Source organism: Marasmius oreades, chromosome 11 (assembly GCF_018924745.1).
Source record: "Marasmius oreades isolate 03SP1 chromosome 11, whole genome shotgun sequence".
NCBI lineage: Eukaryota > Fungi > Basidiomycota > Agaricomycetes > Agaricales > Marasmiaceae > Marasmius > Marasmius oreades.
The window spans coordinates 682,032-690,773 of record NC_057333.1 but is presented as its reverse complement, the minus strand read 5'-3'; positions in this window follow the sequence as shown (position 1 = coordinate 690,773).

The following is an 8,742-nucleotide window of genomic DNA, read 5'->3' as shown; positions in this document are numbered from 1 at the left end:
AAGAACTCTGGTCAGTGTCCTGGCCAGACTTGGCAGGAATTCTTTGCTCGCCGGGACGGGAGAAATCAGGAGCGACTGGCGTTAGAAACACCTGTACAGAGGCAGTCTCGTGAGAATCGAGAACGAGAGGCTAGCAAATACCACGCACCGGGTCGGAAAGGGGCAGTGTGTTGGTATTGGGATAATCAGAGCGGTTTCCGAGTCAGGACGTGTCTCACTCGAGGGCACGTAGAGAGTGAGTGGGAACGTCTTTCGGATGCGCAAAAGAGGTACGACGGTTTCTCCAACACCTGGGATCTCTGTAGTGAATTTGGTGAATTTGATCCCGACTCGGACGACGACTGGGAGGAAGATGCACCCCAGGATACGGACGTTGGAGTTGATCCAGAACAGGTGGAGGGAGGTAATGAGCAAGAAGAGGATGAGGATGGGGAGATCGCAGATGGCCCACCCATCATCACAGACACAGAGACCACTTCAGGGGAAGCTCTCAAAGCAATTGGGGGCTATCCAGAAGCAGAAGATGAAGTCACGGCCGACTTCGTACCCATCAGGATGGAAGAGGTCGCTTTTGAGCGTTACGGATTCAGTGACTGTGAATGGGAGAGGGAAGGCGTCGACCTCATCGACCTTGACACCACCCGAAATCTGTTGGGGAATGGGCACTGGCGGAACAACCCTAATAATGCCATGTTCTCTGAACCTGACCCACCTTCAGAAACCATGGACAAACTGCGTCAATTCTTCCACATCCTATCACTAACCCACACATCCCCCCTCTCTCTTCCGAGCCACGATCTCTCCGACCCTTCATCGTACATATCAGATGCATTGAACTGGGAGATACTCGTCATCAAAGTTACTGTCGACAACGAGGTCTGGCACCTGGTCCGCAAGAAATCCGATCTTCTCGCCCCAAAAATGGTGCTACTTATAAAGTGCCCCGTATCGGTTCTGCACATTGTACACTGTGCTTGGGGCCCTGATCTCCACATTGTTGCCTCTCAGCTAATAAGACACGGTATCCGGTTCCACATTCTCGTCCGTGGCGACCCACCCCCTCAAGCGGCGGCTCTGTGGTGAGAAGCCGCTCATGCGTCGACTCTTTGTTTCCTTGGCTTCCGGCGTGCTGGTTACACACCGGATATTCATGACTGGAGGGCGTATGAAACAGAACGTGATCAGTTCTTACGATCAGCCAGGGGGCGTGCTGCGGTGCTAGCGGGTGGTTTGCTGTCGAGGATGGCGACGACGACAGTGTCAGAAGAGAACGTAATTTTCGGCGGTGACCCCGAACGGCTTCAAAGGCAAGGACGATGCTTCTGGGAGCATGAGGGAGCGGGATACTGGGACGATTTCCTCACGCCTGTGGAAGTAGACCTGCTCTGCGGAGTTTATATGGTGGAGAGAGGTAAGTGTGTAGCAGTTAAAAATTTACTGTTAGATTTTGACAGCCCTACTAGATCAGGTAAATACGAACGCAGCTGAAGCATCGCACATGTCTTGGTGGCCTCGCCCTGCTCCTTTCATGGCCGGCGGCCTCAACCTCGATTTTTGGTCGAAAGATTGCGAAAAGTGGTATCTGAATCGACTCCGCGAATGTTCAAGTGGCCGGGGGTACCTTATGAACGCGACTAGGTGGAGAAAAGCTGTATCTTTCACTTACTCTATTCCGAAGATCCAGGAAAAGAACCGGCAGCTGGCTAGCCATTTCTTACAGACATTTGCGGGTATTTGAGAATTTTGTAGTCAACAACTCAAATGTTGTATTTCTTGTTTAGTTTCTTGTATTTTTTGGACACTATGTAGCTAGTAGGAACCCCCCCCATGTATTTTGGTAGTATCAGCTTGTTTGATATCATTTTTTAATACAACGAGTGACCCCCGCTATATGTGACGAGTGTGATAGTGTGACAATTTTTAACTCTCTTCTGTACCACGACATGTCCCACTTCCATATGCCAGCTGTCGGTGTATGGTTTGGGCAGCAACCATCTAGCGGTCATTACTTAGGAATCCTATTGTTTTTAACCCCCTACTGAGACTGCCAACATTTGAAAGTGTCCTTTATTGTACCTTCATTCCTAGCTGTAGGGTGAAGTTACCTCAGAAATCGCTTACTTCCCTGCGATCTGGGTAACCGTCGACGATATCTACAGTACTTTCTGCCGATACTTGTATATCTACATTCCTAGCTGTAGGATGCAGATATATACCCGTGTATGTCCTGACCCTGGATTGCCTGTGTGCAAATCGCCTACTTCCACCGATAGTCTTTTATCCTTGCGTTACTTCACACTCAGGCTCACCAAAACAACATTTATCGACGAGGAATCAAACAAGTCAGCAATGTGGTCCTCCGTTGTAGGTACCCCCGGACCACACATCGTTGCTTTCTCTTGCTTTTGCCCCAGCAACATGCCCAAGGGTAAGTTATGTCCTCCCTCACCGTGTCCCGCATTCTTACACCTCCTGATTTTGAAGGAAACTCCAAAAAAAGTAACAAGAAGAATGACAAGACTAAGAAAAAAAAAGCACCCGTTCCAGGTAGCTTTTTACCTCACTGATCATTTTACTGCTAACAGTTCTGGTTGCAGATGACGCCAGTCGTGAAGATATGGATGTCGACGTAGAACAAACCGAACAAAATGACGACAGCCGCGACGTAGAAGTTGCCCCCCCCCCGTGCTCGTAGAGGTCGCAAGAACATGGTTATTCCCAACACCGAAAGTGACGCTGAAACCTCTGCACCTACGCGAGCTCTGCCTGTTCGTCAGAGCAAAAGCAAGGCTCAAGAGGATGGTGGTACGTCGTTTGGTTTTCACCCATGTACTGAATGCTCATTAGTTCTACAGTGTGGATGACAGCAGTTCGTAATAAGGGTCCGGGTGCGACTGCTGCGTTTGAAAGTCGCAAACGTGAACGCGCCCTATCCAGTGCCATTCAAGAAGCGGAGGCGAAGCGACTCAAAGCAACAAAGGGTGTCGTTAACATTTTTCTTGTCTGTAAAGTAGCTCACATGTATATAGACGGCAATGTCCCACGACCGCCTGGTTTCGATGACTCAGATGAAGACATAACGATGGAGGTGTTGGAACAACTAGGCCAGACTGTTTCTGCGTAGCACCGGTGACTGTGTATCTGATGTTCTACTATTCTCCAGCTGTGAAGAATAGTAAAGCTAAACCCTCTAAGCCACCCAAGTCTGGTTCGAGTGTCACGCAGGCAAATGTTAAGACAGGCCGTCCCAACAACACATCAAATATGGTACAGGAGAAGGTCCCCGACGCCATACGTTCCAGTGAGAAACCATCCAACAGCAGAAAAGTGGGACGGGTAACTCAGTCGCATATACATGGTACGCATGTGGCTTATATTGGTTCAATGTACTCACCTTTGCACAGGGCGACCCCCGAAACTTGATAAAGAATCTTCATCTGAGGAGCTCGAACATGATATAGGCGTGGCAAAGGGTGACAGTTCGCTGTCGGAGGAAGAGGATGAGCTCAGCGATGATGAGGATGACACGCCTCTTACAGCTAAACAGTACAGATATGAGGTGAGTCTTGTCTCGTGCATAACATGCTGCCTGATACTCGTTTTAGCAGGCCAAGATTATCAAGCCGTCCACAACAGTTCTCCCGACCATCGATGATTTGTCTGGCAACCTTTTTGACTCGGACGTCGAACTCGGGGTCGAGCGTGCAGCTGTCGTACACTTGTCCCCTCCACCGGCATCTGACATATCTTCAGCGGACAGCGAGAGTCAACCAGCACCTGAAAAAACCCACAAGAAGGCTATTTCTACTAGAACCCTTGTTCGTAAGGTCTCGGCATCCACCCCTCCCACAACGATTGACGCCAAAGTATGTTCCTACATGATATCCAACTCTCTTATCTTACTAACGGCCCTATGTCCGTGCAGTCGAAGCGCGTTCAAGAACACGTTAAAGAGGTAAGTTAACCCAAACTCTCAATGCGTTATAGCGGTCTAACCCCTCCAAGCACCCGGAGATCAAGGGTATATCTCGGGGCGTCACTGAAAGCAAGCCAGTAGTATGGAGCGAAGCAGCGACAGCTGTCATCTCTGCCGGTGGCGTGTGCCTTTTGAAGAATCAGCCGCAAACACTCAGAAGGATTCTAAAACTAACCATTACCACTGTAATGGAGTATGCTGCATTCATCAATATGTTTCCGAAATATGCAACTCCCACCGAGTTCATGAAGAACATGATGCTTACCAGCACGCGCAATTTCGGACAACGAAAATCCCTTGATGCACGGACTACCGAAGAAGCCCGTGAAATATTCAAACGATTCGACACTGATCCCGTTTTCCTTCGTCTTCTTTCCAAGCTGGTGAATTTTCCCTTCTTTACGCCTGTTTCAATAGTGTTAACTGGTTGGTCACTTTCCCGCAGCCAATGACGCGATTCTTTCAGTTCCGATCCAGCAGCAAGACAGTCGCATCCGGCATTGTCGAAACAGACTACAAACTGCGTGGTTCGAATCGCCTTGATATTGCCTACGCAGAGACCAGAAATGACCTCTACATATATCCTTCCAAGACGGAAAACGCGGGTACATCTGGGAAAAAGGTGGGTCTTTTTCTGTGGTTGCACTGGTTGGAATCTGACTATTGTATATAATGCTCAAGTCTTACAGCCATCGCCCACTCAAGAGCAAGCCGTTCCTTCATGATGCAGTGTTGAACCATTGCCGCCTATGGCTTTCTCGTGGAGGTTCCGGTTCTATCCTCCGGTTGTTCAAGAAGCAGTTCCAGGTGCTCGGTGGTGAAGTATCTATCCCTCTTCTAGCGACTTCGGCCGCAGCGGTACGTCGGGTCGTAACTCGACATTTTCTTTTGCTGAGTTTTTGTAGATCCATTGTGCACTCAAGGATACATTAACGTCAGGCAAAGTCAAGGCACCCTTTAGCGAGGAACTCGCCAGGGAGGAATACCAGAAGAAAGTAGTCATGTTGACAGATATGAAAGATGGGAAGGATGGCGAGTTTTTCCACAAGATCATGCGGGAACTATACGGTTTTGCTTGGTGACATCTCCCGCTGTCGTTCTCTACTTGTTACTGACTATGTCTGCTCAGTGGTATTCCTGACATCGGCGTTGTCAAAAAGACATACGATTTCAATGATCGTGACTCGGATGAAGAGGCTAATGAAGACAAAGACAATGTAGTACACAGCCAATGGATGCCGAACGCTACAGGAAACACGGAGCTGGATGAGCTGGATGAGCTGGATGAGGAGCTGGATGAGGAGCTGGATGAGGACCTGGGGGCTGATCAATTGGCTGATGTTTGAAGGATGCTCTGGCCTGTAAAAAACGGGGCTATATAGATTTTTCTTTTTTGTCATTAACGTACCCGCCTGCTAATCGAGCACCATATTGCTTTACATGAATCGAAAGAAACCTAAGCCTGAGCTAATCCATAGTAATTGGTATTAATTTATCTTATATTCATACTAATTGGTATTAATTTATATTATATTCATACTAATTTCTACTAATTATCTTGCTAATGTGTACTATTATTCGTACTAATCCCTGGTAATTACTTACTGATTACTGTTAATTACTGTTAATTACTATTAATTAAATTTATAACCTAGTGAATTAACGTTAATTACCATTAATTCGATTAATTTTCAATTAACATTAAATACCCTTAATTCATGTTAATTAACATTAAATACCCTTAATTCATGTTAATTAACATTAAATACCCTTAATTCATGTTAATTAACATTAAATACCCTTAATTCATGTTAATTAACATTAAATACCCTTAATTCATGTTAATTAACATTAAATACCCTTAATTCATGTTAATTAACGTTAATTAACGTTAATTAACAAATCTGCATTTTCCTGATGGGTGACAACACGGTGTTGATGTCTTCCTTCCCATCGCAAAGCTTACAGAATGTCAACCAATCCCTCTCTGAGACCTTCAACCCCCCATGGTGGACCTGCGCAGGAGAATTGAGTATACAAAGGAAGAGTAAGGAAGGGAGGAGTGCAAACTTCTTCACTCGGAGGCGAAGAAATTCAAGCGCATTGGGTATGTGTCGGAAAAGGCCTTGTGTGCCAATCCATTCGTCGTGAAAATTTTCTATCAGTTTGAAGATAAGATAACTACGAATGTCAGCCACTACTACGGACGTTGGATACTGGCACTGGTCTCCATAGGTCAACCAGCCTCATCGGCCATCTAGCTAGCCGTCTCGATTCTATCTGGACGGGCTCAGGCATAGGCCAGACCTCATGTTTTTATCTGGTAATGGGTGAAGTATACCACTCATGAGTCAACCTAATATCAGAGCTACGGAAGTAGCACCAACACCAAATCAACCAAAAACTAGTAAACCTCCGTGTAAAGTCTATCAATAACTCTACACACCAGGAAAGATTGCAAGGGTGGACTGCTTGGCAAAGGTTATGCACAAGATCACAGTCTCAATATCGTATGAAAGGTCTTATAAAATCAATGTGTAACTGCAAGTGTAAAACACCACAGCTACGGGGATTCTAAGGTTTGTAGGGGCTCTGTTTATTGTCCAGTGGACTAAGTGGGACTGTGAATTTCGTCTACAGTAAGACTAATTCGAACGATTGGAGACTATTGCCCTCGATGGACATGAAAACTAAGTCCTCGGCGGACATGAATGCTAAGACCCTCGACGGATCACGAAACAGTAATCAAGACCTCAGCGGCCTACGGACAGATAGTTCTCAAGTTTGACCTCGACGGTCTCGTATAGTTCAAATCAAATCTTATCGTTTCACTGCACAAAGACAGGGCAAATCTCTCTATTGGTGTCAAGAGCAGTTACTCATGGGCAACCCACTCAGGACTTTCCTACGCACGGGTAGTACTCTTTTATCTACGGATACATGAGCTGCTTTTATACTACTTCTACGCTAGCTTTGTAATCCTATCTCTACTTGTTTCATCTCTAAAAATAATGCACTGTAGCTACGAATCCATGCGGAGTCTTATCGCTAGGGGCCGTTACATGTGCAGAATCTTGTCTACAGAGCTTTTCCATATTCGAATCATATGTTTTGGACCAATCTGGACCGTTCTTCATTCTTGTTTCAGCATGTAGAATGGACCTACATAGGCGTACCATATAGTATTTCCTGCCTACGGACCTTATCCTGCATTTCGACGTTATCAAATCATATGGACTTTGTGTGTCCAAGTGGTTCCAGCATATGGATCCAGAGTTCCGAATCGCCGTTAATAACGCTGTGTAACACCACTAAATATGGCTAGTAAACACACCTCAAGCACGAAGTGCACAAACCAAAACCACACCAAGAAGAGTATACACAAGTGTAAGGGGTGGAGGTCGGTATTCTTAAGGCTTTAGTTTTCACTAAGAGGCACCAAGAAAGATAGAATAAGGGGGGTCTTCGGTTGTATAGAAGTTTCAATCAAGGTTCTTTCACTACAAGAGTGACAATATGATTCACAAATCCCAAAATTTGATATCTGACTTTTCAACAAAGCTTTTACAAGTCTTCGCCAAAGTTCGGTTTCAAGTTCAATATCCAAACTAGACAATAGCAATCCAAATTCAATATAAGTCCAAATTGACTTCAATATCCAGAGTTCAATTCCAAGACAATATGCCAATACCAAATTCAATTGCAATAATCTAATCTATCCTTCCAAACACAGAACACCAACTTCAGTGAAGACTGGGGCAAAGGTCAAATCTCGAGCAAATCCTAGTAGGTGAACTGCGTCTCCTCTCGTAGGTTGCTGGGGAAAATCCCTCTTTCCTGCCCTCCTTATATACGGTTTTTTCTAATAGATAATAGTAAAAGTCCAAAATGTGTGTGAAACTGGTAAATAATAATGAAATCCCTTTCAGTCAAACAGAAACTCGCTTAATCGGGTATAATACAAGAGTTTTATGTGCTGAAGTGCCCAATCGAATATTAAACTGAATATCTGTTCCTTGTTTCCTGGTTGCGATGTAGGGACTTGACTTTGCCGAAGTACCCGACATATCCACATTCTCCTGTTTTTCCTAGGGAACGAGTCCCTGTTTCAGGCGTATCCATTCTTCCTGTTCCTGTTCTATTCCTTTTTGGAGAAGATCTAGCCTCGATCCTAGGCCCTGTCCCCAAGGTTTCCCTCTTGAAATCAAATAACACGTGCACTTCGCTGAAGTCCGTGTTTCCTTGGTTTTCCGAGAAGTTCCTATTCTTTCTGTTTTCCGTTCGTGAGAATCGGATGTTCCTTCCTTTATCCTTGTTTGGATTCCTATATCCGAGAATTCCATATATCCGAGCAGTCCAACCAGACTTCGTTGAAGTTTCAATAAAGTGTATAATAAAATCCCTATGTTCGCTATGAGCATTCCAGGAGTAAGAGGAGGCCTTCCAATAAAAGAACGAAGGTTTTTAAACGGCTGCTTCCCGAAGTTCATACAGTTTTCTGAACTTCAGCGAAGTCTCTCATCTTTCCTAATTTTGTACATTTCGTACAGATAAAGTCTCTTGTAGAGGCTCATGCTTTAACTAGAAGTGCGGGCTCACTCTAGTCCTATTAATCCCATAATTTATAACTCATAAGTGTTAAAATTGTATAAATATGCATCTTTAAGGTCTTTTCCGATTTATATCGCGATAGCGGGGAGCTACACAAAATCATAATTGCGCTACAATTTTGGATGTCGCTGTAAGGGCAATGCTGAAGTCGTGGG